Source organism: Dermacentor albipictus, chromosome 4 (assembly GCF_038994185.2).
Source record: "Dermacentor albipictus isolate Rhodes 1998 colony chromosome 4, USDA_Dalb.pri_finalv2, whole genome shotgun sequence".
NCBI classification, from domain to species: Eukaryota; Metazoa; Arthropoda; class Arachnida; order Ixodida; family Ixodidae; genus Dermacentor; species Dermacentor albipictus.
This window is the reverse complement of record NC_091824.1, coordinates 26,514,133-26,533,244: the sequence shown is the minus strand read 5'-3', so window position 1 is coordinate 26,533,244 and position 19,112 is coordinate 26,514,133.

The following is a 19,112-nucleotide window of genomic DNA, read 5'->3' as shown; positions in this document are numbered from 1 at the left end:
CAAACTATCGCAGGAGACGAAAGATCTGATCAAGAAACGCCAATGTTTGAAAGCATCTAACCCTACAGCTAGAATAGAACTGGCAGAACTTTCGAAGTTAATCAACAAGCGTAAGACAGCTGACATAAGGAAGTATAATATGGATAGAATTGAACATGCTCTCAGGAATGGAGGAAGCCTAAAAACAGTGAAGAAGAAACTAAGAATTGGCAAGAATCAGATGTATGCGTTAAGAGACAAAGCCGGCAATATCATTACTAATATGGATGAGATAGTTCAAGTGGCTGAGGAGTTCTATAGAGATTTATACAGTACCAGTGGCACCCACGAGGATAATGTAAGAGAAAATAGTCTAGACGAATTCGAAATCCCAAAGGTAACGCCGGAAGAAGTAAAGAAAGCCTTGGGAGATATGCAAAGGGGGAAGGCAGCTGGGGAGGATCAGGTAACAGCAGATTTGTTGAAGGATGGTGGACAGATTGTTCTAGAGAAACTAGCCACCCTGTATACGCAATGCCTCATGAGTTCGGGCGTACCGGAATCTTGGAAGAATGCTAACATAATCCTAATCCATAAGAAAGGGGACGCCAAAGACTTGAAAAATTATAGACCGATCAGCTTACTGTCCGTTGCGTACAAACTATTTACTAAGGTAATCGCAAATAGAATCAGGAGCACCTTAGACTTCTGTCAAGCAAAGGACCAGGCAGGATTCCGTAAAGGCTACTCAACAATAGATCATATTCACACTATCAATCAAGTGATAGAGAAATGTGCGGAATATAACCAACCCTTATATATAGCTTTCATTGATTACGAGAAAGCGTTTGATTCTGTCGAAACCTCAGCAGTCATGGAGGCATTACGGAATCAGGGTGTAGACGAGCCGTATGTAAAAATACTGAAAGATATCTATAGCGGCTCCACAGCCACCGTAGTCCTCCATAAAGCAAGCAACAAAATCCCAATAAAGAAAGGCGTCAGGCAGGGAGATACGATATCTCCAATGCTATTCACAGCGTGTTTACAGGAGGTATTCAGAAACCTGGATTGGGAAGAATTGGGGATAAAAGTTAATGGAGAATACCTTAGTAACTTGCGATTCGCTGATGATATTGCCTTGCTTAGTAACTCAGGGGACCAATTGCAATGCATGCTCACTGACCTGGAGAGGCAAAGCAGAAGAGTGGGTCTAAAAATTCATCTGCAGAAAACTAAAGTAATGCTTAACAGTCTCGGAAGAGAACAGCCATTTACAATAGGCAGCGAGACACTGAAAGTCGTAAGGGAATACATCTACTTAGGGCAGGTAGTGACGGCGGATCCGGATCATGAGACGGAAATAATCAGAAGAATAAGAATGGGCTGGGGTGCATTTGGCAGGCATTCACAGATCATGAACAGCAGGTTGCCATTATCCCTCAAGAGAAAAGTATATAATAGCTGTGTCTTACCAGTACTCACCTACGGGGCAGAAACCTGGAGGCTTACGAAAAGGGTTCTGCAGTAAAAGCTCGCTAATTCGAACCGCAAGGGGAAGCCGCTTCAGTTCGAATTAACGAAAGTGAAGCAGAGCAACAGTACACTGCGATTTGGAAGCAGTAGGGCATGTCAGAAACTTGGCGTGTCAGAAAGTGATGGCGTGTGCCGCGGGCAGACGCCACCTTCAAGTCGAAACTCTGGTTCCGACTGTGCCACACCACCGATGTCCACCGAAACGAACGTTAGCCGAGGCCTAACACCATCCCAATGAATCACGACGGCTGAAAACAAGGTGCACAAGCTGAAAACAAAGGTGCACAACCGATTAAGACTGCCGAGGCAATGACGCTGAACATGTGAAGGTGGCGAAGGCCCTGATTCGTTGGTTCTTGATTGCAAGCGCAGCTGCGACGTACTTGATTAGCTGTGTTTTGGCGCTTGGCGTGCCATCTCCACACAACATTAGCTGCTGTACAAGATTTGCAAAGCCTCCGAGATTCGAAACGGGCAAGAAGTCTCGGAGGTTACGTAGAACGCAGAGGCGGCAGCCGCCGCTGCCTTCTGGCTGACCCCGCGTCGGTTAGATTTTTTCCGGTTTTGCCTTCTCTCGCCATTCTCTCCGTTTCGGAGGCAATACAGCCTTGTGTGTAGGCAGTAAACGCGTTTCTCTGGCCCTGTGCCAGGCGAGCGTAGTTCGAATTATCCGTGAGGGAACCTTCTCGCGTTCGAATTAACGGACTTTTTTATACATAGACTTCTGTGGAGCTTGGCCGGACCAAATCGTACAGTTCGAATTATTCATAAATTCGAATTATTGAAGTTCGAATTACCGAGCTTTCACTGTACTCAAATTGAGGACGACGCAACGAGCTATGGAAAGAAGAATGATAGGTGTAACGTTAAGGGATAAGAAAAGAGCAGATTGGGTGAGGGAACAAACGCGAGTTAATGACATCTTAGTTGAAATCAAGAAAAAGAAATGGGCATGGGCAGGACATGTAACGAGTAGGGAAGATAACCGATGGTCATTAGGGTTACGGACTGGATCCCAAGAGAAGGGAAGCGTAGCAGGGGGCGGCAGAAAGTTAGGTGGGCGGATGAGATTAAGAAGTTTGCAGGCAGGGCATGGCCACAATTAGTACATGACCGGGGTTGTTGGAGAAGTATGGGAGAGGCCTTTGCCCTGCAGTGGGCGTAACCAGGCTGATGATGATGATGATGATGATGATGTAGAAAGGCGCGGGAGAAAAAAAATGACATGGCTGCACCGCACAGACAGCGCAGTCACAGGGTAAGCTAGAGGAAGGCCTCCATAGGAGCTCTATTTTCGGTAGCACACACTTGAGGGTTCGTACCTTGTGAGGAGGCGCCATAACGTGTACTGATGAGCAAACACAGACATTGAGAGTGCACGTGTCACATCCACTGTCATGTGGCACGTGACGATGGTGTTGATGATGATGATAATTTATTGGGATCCCCTTTGAAACGAGGCGGTGAGAAATAGTCATCTAGCCTTCTTAATAAGTTCACCAGGTCGAGCTATATCCAATATGCTACTGGTACATGCAACTGGGTACATGCAACTGCTACATGCAGTTGCTACGTACAACCGCTACATGTCGACGCTACGCGTGTCTTACATCGTGTGACAAATCGCACGATGCGATCTAATTAATGATGATGATATCAATGATGATAATGATGATGATTTATTGGCATCCCCTTTTGAAACGGTGCAGTGACAAACAGTTAATTAGCCTCCTTGATTCATGCAGTTACCCCATCCATGTTTTCCATTCTAGGATTCTCAGTACGCCGTCTTAACCTTTTTCTCTTCCTTTTCTTGAAAATGTAGTCGTGCGTGATGTCGTCTGGGTGCTGCCAGAGAACATTCGTTGAGAGAGCTGGTGGCAAATCGGTGGGGCTGATCGAGCAGTGCAAAGCAACGTTGCCTAATTGTGTCAAGGCGATGTTGTTTGAATCTCTCAAATACGTCACGCAGTGCTCGATCTGGGTTTGCGGCTCCGTGGTAAGACATGAAATCGTCTGCAGCGTTCTTGTGTAAAGTCCATTAAGAGAAGTGGCTGGACTCATGAAGGTCTTCATGGGGAAACTGTCGGGCCGCATTTTCGCCTGACCGCAGGTGAGGTTGCTCGAACAGAACCCGTCGTGCCTGATTTTCGACAGCACACACTTCAGGGTGTTGGCGGCGAACCTGTCGGGCCGTATATTCAGCAGCATGTACTAGAGGGTCTTTGCAGCGAAGTCACTTTGCGTCCTTTCCTCAAGAACGAACTAATATGTCGGTCCGGCGTCTACCGTGAACTGCGGCTTGTGGCTCTGCACAACGGTCTGCTCAGCCCGACGTTGCCTGCTTGCAGCCGCGCGCGTAGCTCTACGAGTCACTTCTTCAGCAGAGGTTCGTAGCTTGCGAGAAGGCGCCATAACGCGCTGCGAAGAGGCAGCACAGGCAGCGAGAGTGCGCGACGCGCATTTCACATCCCTTGACGAGTGTCACGATGCGATTCAAGCGGACACTTGAGGGTTCAAGGCACTCAGTCCGCAGGAGCAGTTACAAGAACGAAATGTTTAATCCCGCGCGCTAGTCACTTCTTGTCCGCCATGGTTCTTCTACATGGCGATATGTCTTCTTTTCTTTATTGTACTTGCCGCACTAAAGGCGGGTAATTTTACTTCGTTTCAAAGGACGCATCGTGCCAACGTGGAAGTGTGTTCACGCAACGAAACATTAAAACGCGAACCACTTGGATATGTAGAGCTTTATACGCACCACAATGTGTAACTGCGGTGCAAAGAGAGCACGTATCGTCGCCACGGGGCGTGCCTCAGGCATCGCGTGACTTCTCGCGCGCTAGGCAATGGCTGCGACTGACACCGGACACCGGCGGTTTCGGCAGCGGCGGATGCCATCGTCAAACCGAAACGGCTATTGGAATGAGCGAATAAGAGCTTACGCTCTGTAAACGGTACACAAGTTCTTAGAGTTCACAACTCATGCGCAAGCATTCTTTCGCTCGGATGTTGCTTCGCTTATGCTTACTTATGTTGATAGCTTATGCATGTAGAGCCATTGCTTTTTCTGGAACCAAAGAAGGCTTAGGCATAAAGTAGAGAGAATTCTCAGAAGTTTTGTAGCAATTTTTAAAATCGACTGACACCCTGTAACGTCATTTCCGTACCTCTTCTGAACACCTGCCTTTCCCTTCATGCTGTTTATTATCTCCTTGTTCCTGTCCCTGCTGTCGTTGTTTCTTCTGCCGACTACGATATTTCCTTCGTCGTTCAGCGTTCCTACGCGGCTTCCCTGTTTCACCAAGCTTACGTTTCTTTGGTGCCATAGCAAGAACTCGTCTCAGCACATCCGACCCTTTCATGACGATCGCATAAGCTGGGCCTAAATGCTACTACAATGCGTTTTTAGAAACCGCATTTACCAATCAGTTATTATTATCATTTTGTACTTCTTATTGCATCAAATGACTATGTCGAGGCGACGGCGACGCGACCATATCTTTTGTCCGTTCTGAAGCTTCCAGTTATCTACAGTTACACTACAGGTGTATTATGACAATTCAATGTTGTAACTTGACGGATTACGCTTTTATTGCCCAGTTACAAGGCGTTAAGGGACAGGCACGGTTACTCGGGGTACCCGCCAAGGAATGCTTACGTATTATAGGTGATATACGTATACAACATGGTACGCTTTACGCTTCGTGTACTCCGAGTGATACACATGAATAGTTCAACAGCGAGTATTGTAAACTTCAAAGCTCAACAATAAAGATAAAGCAAGATCAGAGAGGACATGTGACAAGCTTCTCGGAAGAAAGGCATGGTGAAGCACAGCCTGGGAGAAGCCTTTACTTAAGTAAACTGACGAAGAACTAGGCGTTGAGGTTGTCTTCTTTGCGCGAAATCACTTTGGCACCCTCCCCAAGGGAGTCAAGGCTGTCAAGTCTCCTGTCAATTCTATTTGGAACCCAAACATACGGATAAGCTCGCCGAGGGTCAGCCAAATGTTGTTCATGAAGTGCCGCCAAGTCCTGTCAAGCCTAACGAGTGTGACGAAGGACGCCCTGTAAACTGCCGCGTCCGCATGCACGGAGACTAAATTAAGCAAAAAAAATCACTGAATTCACCAAAATTGAGCTGAGCAGCGGTCGGTTTGAATGCATGCATCCCTTTAATAGCATTAGTTCGATTGATTCTAAGGGATCTTACAGTATGCGATGCATTGCTTATCGGGCAAGACGAAGACTCCGCTCCTGTACAAAAATAGGTTCATCTTTCAATATGGCATGCCTGATTCTCAACCGCATACCACTCTTCTTTCCCATTTCCACTCGGTTCTTTCTTTCATAGGCGCATTTTCGTACTCAACAGTTACGCCCCTGCCTTCCCTCTCCGCAAATTCTCGCTTTTCACTTTACCGTTTTCAGCAGCGCCTGCTTTCGCGCAATATCATTATCCTAATCTACTTATGCGCTTGCGTTATAAGTTTCATATGCTTTTTTTTCTATTTGCTTTTAATATGCAGCGCCATTATTTCAATTCAGTATTTTGGTTGGGTTGCTACTCCGAAGATGTCGCCGGGCGCGAAAGTTGCGTCTATATTTCTCTATCTTTTGTATCGTTTTCTTTCTCGTACATTGTTTTTTTTCCATGCTACGATGTTCTTTAGTTGGGCTTAAAACAAATTTCCTGGTAACAGGCAGCGCTCGAGTTGTGCCCCTGAGTCTTTGAGTGCGTTTAGAGCGCAGCTCTTAGGCGCCCGTTCCTTGGTTGAGCATCGGAGTCGGCGTCGACGTAACCACGCGAACGCGCGCGTGTCACTGCTCGCGGGTTCGTCGACGTCTTCTTTCACGGCTGGCTGTGATGCTGCTCATCGTGCCAGCGCTCCTATACTGCCTCGCCCTCTGCGAAGGCGCTGACGGCACGGGCCCACTGCCAGTCGGTGCGCTGGTTTTAGTCTCAAACTATTAGACTCAATATATTCCGAAAAGAAAACACGTACAAAGCTGCCCACAAATTTCGCATTAGGGAGTATTGTAATCATCGGACATTTTTTTCCTTCTGTTTTGTTTACAAGACCCTTTGAGCTGGTGCGCAATTAATGTTCTTGTATTGCAGGCAAGAGTGGGACGCTGCCGTTTGAAATACGAGTGGGCACGGAAACAGCGCCTCACAAAGTTTGATCTGCGCCCCTCAGCATCCTCGACATAGTTAATATTGATTGTTAAAACATAGTTGAAACCTTCTTGAGTGGCCTGACACTAGAACTGGGCAAAGATGTTTGCAATTGTATCATGATGCGATACAAGCTATTTGGGCAACAAGTATTTCAGATACAGATACAAGATAATACCACATTTATTCTATTCGATACGATACTTTCCATTTGTATATTAAGATGCCTGGATGGATTCGCAAATTTCTTATTATAGATCTATATTAAGATATATTACTGCTTTTAAATAAAAACAGACGGCCTTCACTTACCTCTCTACAGCAGGTGAAGTTTTAAACGGATTTGACAAACATGGACTTGGGCTCCACTTTACTCATACGCTACCTGACGCCGCTGTTTTACAGCTTTTAGACATGAGACTAACCTTTTGTGAACGGTACGTTCGCCGGGGCCACTACCCTCAAGCAAAAAAAGGATTTGTTGCCATATGATTTGGCGCGTTCCAAAACTGTGAAAAGAGCTATAGCTTCGCACTATTTGGGATTTTCTCTTCAAAAATCGCGCCCGTAGCTAATGCAGAAAAATTTTGAGAATCAGGCCAGCCGACGTTTGGCGGCGGGGTTCCCCTTGTCGATCCTGATTGCTGTTTTCGAGACCCTCCTTCAAAATCTGAAACGAGGGACACGAAGAAAAGAAGATGACCGTAGGAAGACCGACAAGCCTTTGGTTATGCCGTACCTGCACAAGACGTCGCACGACGTCAAAAAGGGGGCCAACAGGCCTTGGGTGGCCGTTGTGTTTTCGGCACCCAACAAGCTGGCACAGTGGCCCACGCATTTGCACCTCTAAAAAAAAGAGGCTTTCATGCAAAACATGTAAAAACATTCGTCAAGTGTTCCACAGGAGTGGTTTATGTAATTCCCTTGAAGTGTGGAAGGCTTTACGTCGGCCAAACCGGCTGCAGCATAATTGGGGCCCCATGTCTGAAATTTAAGTGATGTAAAGGACGTGTACGCACATTTAGTCGCACCCGTAATTAAGTGCAAATGATGCGAGGCTAGATTGGGAGAGACAAAGATTTTCGGTAAGAGTACCGACACGACGGCGCGCGTCAGTTTGGAAGCATTCCACATAAACAAATATGGCAGCAAGTGCGTAAGCACCCACAATTGTTGTAGTGTACCATCTCTGAAGCGATTTTGCCCCTGATGGTACCTGAATAAATAAGTGAGTAAATGCATTCATTTCTGAAAAGCGGAAAGGAAAAGGCGGACAGATAAAAAAAAAATAGCGCCCCCTGGCGTAGATGCCGTTCACGGAAAAACATTACGAACGTGTATGTTTCCACAATTAAGACAACCGTTTCATTTTATAGTTTCTCTATTGTTTGCTTTCTAGTAAACAGTAGAGGCTGAAGAGAAAGCCACTGAGAAATGGCTGGGAAAACACGGATATCTGTAAAAACATACGGTAATTAAGGCAGGGCAAGAAAGCAGATTCATAATATTAACGTGCGAATGTAAATGCTGCACGTATGCTGCACTCACAGAGGAAATCCTACAGACACCCGCACTTTATAAGGGCTCAAACTTATAAGGCCCTCAGTCCAAACCCCGGACCTCAGTCCCCAGCAGCGGCGAAGCAACTGACCACGGCGGCGGTCAGACCTGCGATGCAGCAGAGGGTGCTAAGAATCACTGGCTCCGGACAGGCCGCCATTGGAATATGAACCTGGCAACGTTTAACGCTAGAACGTTATCTAGTGAGGCGAGTCTAGCAGTGCTATTGGAGGAATTAGAAGGCAGTAAATGGGATATAATAGGGCTTAGTGAAGTTAGGAGGCCAAAAGAAGCATATACAGTGCTAAAAAGCGGGCACCTCCTGTGCTACCGTGGCTTAGAGGAGAGAAGAGAACTAGGAGTCGGATTCCTGATTAATAAGAATATAGCTGGTAACATACAGGAATTCTATAGCATTAACGAGAGGGTGGCAGGTCTTGTTGTGAAACTTAATAAGAGGTACAAAATTAAGATTGTACAGGTCTACGCCCCTACATCCAGGCATGATGACCAGGAAGTCGAAAGCTTCTATGAAGACGTGGTATCGGCGATGGGTAGAGTGAAAACTAAATACACTATACTAATGGGCGACTTTAATGCCAAGGTAGGCAAGAAACAGGCTGGAGACAAGGCATTGGGGGAATATGGCATAGGCACTAGGAATAGCAGGGGAGAGTTATTAGTAGAGTTTGCCGAACAGAACAATATGAGGATAATGAATACCTTCTTGCGCAAGCGGGATAGCCGAAAGTGGACGTGGAGGAGCCCGAACGGCGAGATTAGAAATGAAATAGACTTCATACTCTGTGCTAACCCCGGCATCATACAAGATGTGGACGTGCTCGGCAAGGTGCGCTGTAGTGACCACACGATGGTAAGAACTCGAATTAGCCTAGACCTGAGGAGGGAACGGAAGAAACTGGTACATAAGAAGCCGATTAATGAGTTAGCGGTAAGAGGGAAAACAGAGGAATTCCAGATCAAGCTACAGAACAGGTATTTGGCTTTAACTCAGGAAAAGGACCTTAGTGTTGAAGCAATGAACGACAATCTCTTGGGCATCATTAAGGAGTGTGCAATGGAAGTCGGTGGTAACTCCGTTAGGCAGGATACCAGCAACCTATCGCAGGAGACGAAAGATTGAATCAAGAAACGCCAATGTATGAAAGCCTCTAACCCTAGAGCTAGAATAGAACTGGCAGAACTTCCGAAGTTAATGAACAAGCGTAAGACAGCTGACATAAGGAAGTATGATATGGATAGAATGGAACATGCTCTCAGGAACGGAGGAAGCCTAAAAACAGTGAAGAAGAAACTAGGAATTGGCAAGAATCAGATGTATGCGTTAAGAGGCAAAGCCGGAAATATCATTACTAATATGGATGAGCTAGGTCAAGTGGCTGAGGAGTTCTATAGAGATTTATACAGTACTAGTGGCACCCACGATGATACTGGAAGAGAAAATAGTCTAGAGGAATTCGAAATCCCAAAGGTAACGCCGGAAGAAGTAAAGAAAGCCTTGGGAGATATGCAAAGGGGGAAGGCAGCTGGGGAGGATGAGGTAACAGCAGATTTGTTGAAGGATGGCGGACAGATTGTTCTAGAGAAACTGGGCACCCTGTATACGCAATGCCTCATGACCTCGAGCGTACCGGAATCTTCGAAGAACGCTAACATAATCCCCATCCATATGAAAGGGGACGCCAAAGACTTGAAAAATTATAGACCGATCAGCTTACTGTCCGTTGCCTACAAACTATTTACTAAGGTAATCGCAAATAGAATCAGGAACACCTTAGACTTCTGTCAAGCAAAGGACCAGGCAGGATTCCGCAAAGGCTACTCAACAATAGATCATTTCACACTATCAATCAGGTGATAGAGAAATGTGCGGAATATAACCAACACTTATATAGAGCTGTCATTGATTACGAGAAAGCGTTTGATTCTGTCGAAACCTCAGCAGTCATGGAGGCATTATGGAATCAGGGTGTAGACGAGCCGTATGTAAAAATACTGAAAGATATCTATAGCGGCTCCACAGCCACCGTAGTCCTCCATAAAGCAAGCAACAAAATCCCAATAAAGAAAGGCGTCAGGCAGGGAGATACGATCTCTCCAATGATATTCACAGCGTTTTTACAGGAGCTATTCAGAGACCTGGATTGGGAAGAATTGGGGATAAAAGTTAATGGAGAATACCTTAGTAACTTGCGATTCGCTGATGACATCGCCTTGCTTAGTAACTCAGGGGACCAATTGCAATGCGTGCTCACTGACCTGGAGAGGCAAAGCAGAATAGTGGGTCTAAAAATTAATCTGCAGAAAGCTAAAGTAATGTTTAGCAGTCTCGGAAAAGAGCAGCAATTTACAATAGGCAGCGAGGCACTGGAAGTCGTAAGGGAATACATCTACTTAGGGCAGGTAGTGATGGCGGATCCGTATCATGAGACGGAAATAATCAGAAGAATAAGAATGGGCTGGGGTGCGTTTGGCAGACATTCTCAGATTATGAACAGCAGGTTGCCATTATTCCTCAAGAGAAAAGTATATAATAGCTGTGTCTTACCAGTACTGACCTACGGGGCAGAAACCTGCAGGCTTACGAAAAAGGTTCTACTCAAATTGAGGACGACGCAACGAGCTATGGAAAGAAGAATGATAGGTGTAACGTTAAGGGATAAGAAAAGAGCAGATTGGGTGAGGGAACAAACGCGAGTTAATGACATCTTAGTTGAAATCAAGAAAAAGAAATGGGCATGGGCAGGACATGTAATGAGGAGGGAAGATAACCGATCGTCATTAAGGGTTACGGAGTGGATCCCAAGGGAAGGGAAGCGTAGCAGGGGGTGGCAGAAAGTTAGGTGGGCGGATGAGATTAAGAAGTTTGCAGGGACGGCATGGCCACAATTAGTACATGACCGGGGTTGTTGGAGAAGTATGGGAGAGGCCTTTGCCCAGCAGTGGGCGTAACCAGGCTGATGATGATGATGGTGAAACTTATAAGGCAGTGCGCATAACCATCTAAACACAGCAGCGGCTACCAGAATGATATATAGTTACCCAGGTTGACAAACATCCAAGTTTATATTAAGAAAAAAGAAAGCGGTCTTAAAATGAATAAAAAAATCAAAAGCTAATACGACAAATAGAAGAGAGCTCTCTAGTAATTTGTGCAACCTAATCACGCAGTCTGAATAGTTTAATATTCATTTTTAGTATATCAACTGTATCAAATCAGTGCGGTAATCCATTGTTGAACACGTGAGACGGCAAGTCGTAACTTTACTCAGTACCTGGTCAGATAGGATCTCAATAAGAGGACGCAGTCAAGAACCATTAACAAAAGTAATTCAGCGAAAGCAGACTATAGGGCAAGGAACACTGGTTGTAAATATTGCTGATCTCAAATAGAAAGCCGCGAAACTTCGTGCTTAAACAACCAAAAGTAAGATCTACCTGGCAAGCACGTAATCTTTAAAGCGAAGGCCTTGGATAGCTCATGGGTCGCAAAATCTGACGACCATCCTTCATTATGGCAAGAAAATTCAAGCGCATGCGCCAGCGAGCCATCAAATTCTTTATCAATAAAGGACCTCGGTTATCTATGTTCGCGTTGAAAGGACACCCTTCTAAATAATCAGGGTGGCTCCAAATATGTCCTCGTGTGGCTTTCCCGGTTTTGTTGATATTGGCCTGGGAAGGTACACGTTTTTTATGATGTTTTGAGAAGTGTAAGTATACCTGCGAGAACTGGAAGTAAATCTGTTTTTGGAAGCTAGAAAAAATTATAGGGTTTTACGTGCCAAAACCAGTTTCTGATTATGAGGCTCGCTGTAGTGAAGGACTCCGAAAATTTCGACCACCTGGGGTTCTATGTGTTTTCGCATTTCGCCCCCACCGAAATGCAGCCGCCGTGGCCAGGATTCGATCCCGCGATCTCATGCTCAGCAGCCTAAGGTTTTTTTTTAAAGTTAGCGCTGTGTTTTGTCTAATTTGCCTTTACTGTGCGTGTGCGACAAGAAAGTAGAATGCTCCACATATAGAAGCTTATGTAGCTACTGTAATCGATTAAAATGTTACAACAACAACAACAAAAATTCGTGCAGTAAACCTACGTATGTGTCTTAATGGTCCTTCAGAGACTTGCCACTACCCTTCTAACGTGCCATTAACCACGCAGAACAAGCGGCGACATGTAGGCAATCGAAAAAGAGAACAAACAAAGAGAACAAACAAAGAGAAAACAAGTGAAAACTAGTAATAGGAAGTAACAACGCGTTCGAACAACAATGTAAAAGTAATTTAATGAAAGTATCGGAAGCGCGCAGGCTTTCCCCTCCATCCTCTTTTGGATGTGCTAAAGTGACTGTGAACTTTTCATTTTTTTGGCACATTTGTTTGGCCTTGTTTTTTCACCACTGCTGGTGCTCTTCATCACGCCAGCGTTGTGACAGGAAGTGTTGGTGGTCATTGAGTGACGTATGTTACAATTTTTTTAATAAGGTCTAGGCGCAAGCTGATTCGTACGACACTCTCATGACAAAACAGTGCTAGAGACATGCGGACGAGTGAAGAACACAAGGACGAGCGCTGACAGCCAATAAAACGTTTTATCGCGCGAGCATAAATATGTACCGTGAAAGCTGGGAAAGGGCGAAGGGAAGGAGTGAGTGATCCTCGAACCCTTACTGCCGCGCATGCGTCGAGAAGGTAAAAGGTATTCCAGAGTGAAAAACCAACATGATTAATCTCGTAACAAAACTGTGCTGCTTGTCAAAGAGGGTGATTAATTCTGCATATACTCAAGATGGGCCCTTATTCCTCACCGAGAATGCTTTGAAAATTTCCCCCACTACGGGATTCTTCTATTTACTCAGAACTCGCGTGTCTTCGAGTGAAGGGGCCCAAACGCACTTGGCACAAAGGGTTGCAATGTTACTTGCATTCTCAGACGTGATGTTGTGCGCATGGTCTCGCAGATGGTCATTTAGAGAGCGTCCCGTTTGTCTTATATAGAATTTAAACCTTGCCAAAGCCTGGCGCCATGCTGAACTTGGAGTGCAGTCTCAGTGCGGGTATATGTTTGGTTGTTCATTCAATCCACATCAAATTAGGCGCCTCGGGCAAAAAAAGGGGAATGGAAGCCAACCGGGCAACAGGCTGTTCAGCAAGAAACATTCATTGCTCCATGTTTCCTGTAACACAGACGGTATAAAGGTAATGAACAGGGTTAAGGTGCCTCAGAAAGGCTGGCCAACGTTTCGATCGGAGGACCTATCTTCTAGATCTGTCAGTCGTGTCCACAGGGTCGACAGCCACCTGGCCCAACTCATCGCGGCCGAGCAGTCTATCCTGTCGAGGTGGAAGACGCAGCGGACAAACAAAAAGCTACGCAAGAAGGTCGCCGAACTCAACGGCGAGATCAAGTCCCATAGCAGGGTGCTTTATACTCAGCAATGGAATGAGGTTTGTAATACAGCGCACGATCAGATGCAGTGCGGCAATACATGGAGTATGCTGAAACATCTTTTGGATACGACCATGGCCAAGCCTCACCAGCACAACTTGGCCAAGACTGTCCACAGGGCGTTGACCGAGCACGGGGAAGACGATGTGAAGGAACGCCTCGATGACAAGTACCTGCCGGTCACTCCCACAGAAACGCACCCGGACTACCAAGACGAAGCAAACGAGTGGCTAGATCGAGACATTGAAGTATGGGAAGCAAGGGATGCCCTGCACGATCTCAACAGCAAGTTCGCCGCTGGTCCCGACCGCGTAACGACCAGAGCGCTGAAAAATATTAACGAAGCGGCCATCGAGATCCTCACAGCATACTTCAACAAATGTTGACAAGTCGGCAGTGGAAAGCAAACAAGACCATCTTGATTCCCAAGCCAGGCAAGCTACCTAACATAGAGAACCTCCGGCCGATCTCGCTTACGTCCTGTGTGGGTAAAGCGTTGGAGCATGTACTCATGAAGAGGTGGCAGAGGTGCCTGGAAGATTCGGGGCTTTCTCGAAACACCATCATCGGGTTCCGAAACAGGCTCGAAACTCAGGACACCATGATACACCTCAAAAAGGAAATCCTCGATGACTCTACCAGCACGAAAGACAAGCGAGCCATCTTGGGTTTGGCCCTGCAGAGAGCTTTTGATAAAGTGAGAGACTCTGCGATCCTGGCCTAGGTGTCACGGCTAAACATGGGCAAGAGAACATATGCATACATCAAGGATTTTTTTGACGGAGCGTACCACGGAGAACATCGCCGGTGACCTGGGGCTCCAAAAGAAGAAGCGCGGCAGTGTCGGGATCCCCTAGAGCTCGGTCATCTCGCCATTACTTCTCAACCTTGTAATGACAGGGGTGGCCGAGCGGCTCTTGCGAGTCGCGGAAGTCCAAGACACCAACTATGCCGACCACATAGCGCTCTGGGTGCCAGGAGGAAGTGACGGACACATCGAGAGTACATTGCAAGAAGCAGTTGACGCTATCGAGGAGCAGCTGGATGGGTCTGGGCTCGTCTGCTCCCCAAGCAAGTCTGAGCTTTTGATGATTCCACCGAAAGGAGCAGCTAGGAAGTCGAAAGGCAACTAACCTGAGAGAAAGCAAGAGACAATAAAGATAAGGACGAGTGGTGGTCACACGATCCCGGAGGTCGAGAAGATCCCAGTGCTGGGGATGCTGACTGAGCGCAAGCCAGTGAACGGCAAAGCTGCCAACCACCTAGTGGCCAAAGTCAACACGGCCATTAGCCTCATCAAGAGGGTGTGACACAGAACAGCAGGCATGAAGGAAGAAAGCTTCGCCCGGCTAGTGGAATCCTTCGTTTTAAGCCCCATTGCATACGTTGCTGCTTTCCACAACTGGAGGCAGTGCGAGTGGAATAAGATCAATGCGCTCATACGCACAGCGTACAAGGCAGCACTCAGACTTCTCGGCTGCACAAGCACCGAAACGTTCCTGGCCCTGGGAGGGCATAACAGCCTAGAAGAAATCACCGAGGCGCAGAGGACCACCCAGCTCGCGCGGCTATCGGAAACAAGAACGTGCAGACAAGCGCTGCGTGGCCTTGGCCTGGGGTCAAAGGAAAGGGGAACCGAAAATACAGAGGTGGCTGTACCGGACGCAATTAGTCGACAGTTACGGGTTCCACAAAGAGCAGTGGTTGGCGAGAGCCAAGGCGCTCATCGATCTCCATGCTAAATACAGGGGTGCCGTGTTTGTAGACGCGGCAGAGTATCCAGATGACAGAAAGGCATTCGCCGCACCAGTTGTCGGGACATCGACCAGTGCAACAAGAACGGCGGCGAGTGTGTGGCCTCGAGGGGTGCATCGAGCCGAGGAGGTGGCCATTGCCCTGGCCATCGCCGACCCCGAGTGCATGACTGCTCTGTAATTCTAGGACGGCAGTGAGAAATTACGCCAGAGTAAGTGTGTGTGATATGCAGTGGTGGCGTACAGGTAGAGCATTTGCCTCGCGTGCAAGAGGTCTGTGGTTCGAATCCCGGTGCCACGCAACTTTCCACCGGATTAAAGAAAAGTCCGCCTGTTGATAAAATTACATAAACAGGCCTGGAGTGCGGCCTGATCCCGGTGACCAGAACCGGTAACGCACTGCCTCACCAGAGCAGGATTGACCACCCTGGTGCAGTACTTGGCCACAACCTCCTGTATGAATACTACAATCAAACCCCGGCCCCTCAGTTTCCAACAGCTGCGAAGCAACAAACCGCGGCGGTGGTCAGACTTGTGACGCAGCAGAGGGTGCTAAGAATCCCTGGATACGCACAGGCCGCCATTGGCATCTGAACCTGGCAACGTTTAACGCTAGAACGTTATCTAGTGAGGTCAGTCTAGCAATGCTATTAGAAGAATTAGAGGGCAGTAAAAGGGATATGGTAGGGCTCAGTGAAATTATGAGGACAAAAGAAGCATATACAGTGCAAAAAAGCGGGTACGTCCTGTGCTACTGGAGCTTAGCGGACAGAGGAGAACTAGGAGTCGGATTCCTGATTAATAAGGATATAGCTGGTAACATAAAGGAATTCTATAGCATTAACGAGAGGGTGGCAGGTCTTGTTCAACTTGATAAGAGGTACAAAATGAAGGTCGTACCTGTGTACGCCCCTTGCCTGGGCAGTCCTGTCATAGCCAGGTTGAAGAGGGTAGGGGAGATCACCGAGCACTGCAGGGTACCCCTGTCGCCCAGTCCGACTGGCTCCGACAGCAGGTAGCCGGCCCGTAGCGAGGCCTGCCTTCCTCTCAGGAAGGCACGGATGTAGCCATGGAGACGTTGACAATGTCCACGTGTTTAGATTTGTTGTAGAATGAGGGAGCGCCGTATGCTATCAAATGCCTTTTCTAGTTCTAGGACTAGGATGTCCTTGATGCCTCTTGTTGTGCTGTCTAGTATCTTGCTTTTGACCAGCTTCATAGCGTCTTGGGTCGCCAGTCCCTGACGAAAGCCAATGATGTTGTCAGGATATATATCGTTTTCTTTCAGGTAAGGCTTCATACGCTTAAGCGCCGCACGCTCCGTGGTCTTACCCACGCATGATGTAAGCGAGATTGGACGTAGATTGTTCATGCTTATAGGTTTGCCGGGTTTCGCTATAAGACCGTTTTGGCCATCTTCCACTTAATGGGCTCTTTGCCTGACCACCACGTCTCATTACCTATCGCAGTGAGTTGTTCCGCGCCGCCCTCGTCCAGAGTGTGGAGGGCCTTGTTGGTGATGTTATCCGGCCCCGGTGCGGATCGGCTGTTGAAACCTCTGAGCGATTGTATGATTTCTTCCGTGGTGAAGTCGGCATCAAATTCGCATTTGGTCCACCCGAGTGCACATAAGGGCGAAGATCTACGGGAAGAGAGCATCGAGGCAGGCCTCGAGCTCATAACGGACCCGACACAACCAACGAGACGGAGAACTTTCACCAGCAGGGACACCACGCCCAACTTCGTCTTCTCTAAGAACATTACTCGAGAGTCGTGGTCTAACACAGGGGTGGATCTGGGCAGCGACCACTACATCCAAGCGATGACGACAGGCTCGCACAGAACCGAGGAAAAGATATTGAAGCTAGTGGACTGGGACAAGTTCACAGAGCTGAGGACTGGTAGGCCCACTGAGAACGCGGACGCATCCCTACGCGGGTGAATGACGTAACTCCAGATGGATCTCGAGACAGCAACGTGAACAGTCATCACCGACCTGGAAACTGAGAAGATGGACAGTATACTCGCCCACATGCTAGAAGTCAAGCAACCATTACTGCAATGATGAAAAGGGAACCGTCGGCCGTCGGCTGTGGAAGAAGATTGCGCAGCTAAGCCGGAGCATCGAACGGTACTGCTTCACACTAGCTAGGAGCAATGGGACGGGATGTGCAACATGACTGATGGGCAGGTACGCAAAGGCGGCTCTTGAAACATACTGAAACACCTCTTGGATGGTGCGAACACCAAGACCTCGCAGAGGGACACGATGAGCAAGCTGCTATACGAGGCGTGCAAGACCGAAACACCGGACGAGCTCATTGCAAGACTGACGGCTAGGTGGAGTGATTAAATTAGGAAATTCGCGGGCGCTTGTTGGAACCGGTTGACGCAGGACAGGTCTAATTGGAGATCGCAGGGAGAAAGGTCTTCGTCCTGCAGTGGACATAAGACAGGCTGATGTTGACGATGATGATGATGATGGTGATGTCGGTCGGTGACTCTCTTGATGAGTCTAATGGCATTGTCCGCCGTATTGGTGAGACTACTTGGTGAGCTACTAGCCGCAATAAAATTTTAAATGGAAATATTATGATGTGGGTGACAAAACCCTGGCAATGTCATTTTAGGTTTGTGTCTATGGGGAGGAGTGTAGGCTTCGGGATCGCTGGGGGGTGGGGGGCTTGGTCCCCTTCGGAAAACTCCGGAGGGGGCCCGGGGCCCGATCGCTGGAGGGCGGGGGGCTCTGCTTCCTCCGGAAAACTCCGGAGAGGGGCCGGTCCCCGGAGCCCCCACCCGTATTTGGCGTTTATGCTACTCGCCCGTTACAAAGGGTACGGTCACAGGTTCAGTGCAATTCAGTACGGTGGCGCTCATGAAACAAGTGGCTATATGTACTCCTTTATTCCGACCCTGTTATGTAATTCCTGTGAACCTTTATGGTAAAATGAATTAATATAAATGAAAATGAAAGCAACGTGATAGAGACGCTCCCCAGTCAACAGCTCCGCAAGCTGCTGTGGTGCTGGCAGTCCTGTGCACTCTAAACAGGCTTTCCGAAGCTACGCCTCGGCTTTTCTTATGCAGAGCATTTGTAATGCGGCCACTGCCTTTGCAGCGAACCTTTATACAGTGGCGCGGCAGCTGCAACATAGCTTGTCAAAGACGATGGACACAAGTTAAGAAGACCGGCAAACACGATAATTACAGAGCTCACGTCGCACGTCTTCAACCCGAATAACATTTAAGATCATGATCAAACCTGATTTGTTCCTTGATGTTTCTCGACTGCGATTGGCTCCTTTCCGTAGCCTTCGGCTCAATGGCGTGAATCGCGACGGTAAAATTCGATGCCACTTGCTTTACTTTGATTCGATGCCACTTCCTTGAGTGCAATGATACTTCGTAACTTTTAAGTATAGTATGTGAAGTTTTATAAAGAATTTTAGCATTACGGATGCTTTTTAGACCTTCGATGGATTAGACATTTATCGTGACATGTTAACAAATACAGCTGAAAACGGCATAAGGACGCTTTTGCACTATAATGTGTAGGATGATGTCGATAAGGATGATTTATTAGGGTTCCCTCGAAAAGAGGGCGGTGACGAAAAGTAAGGGGCATCCGCATC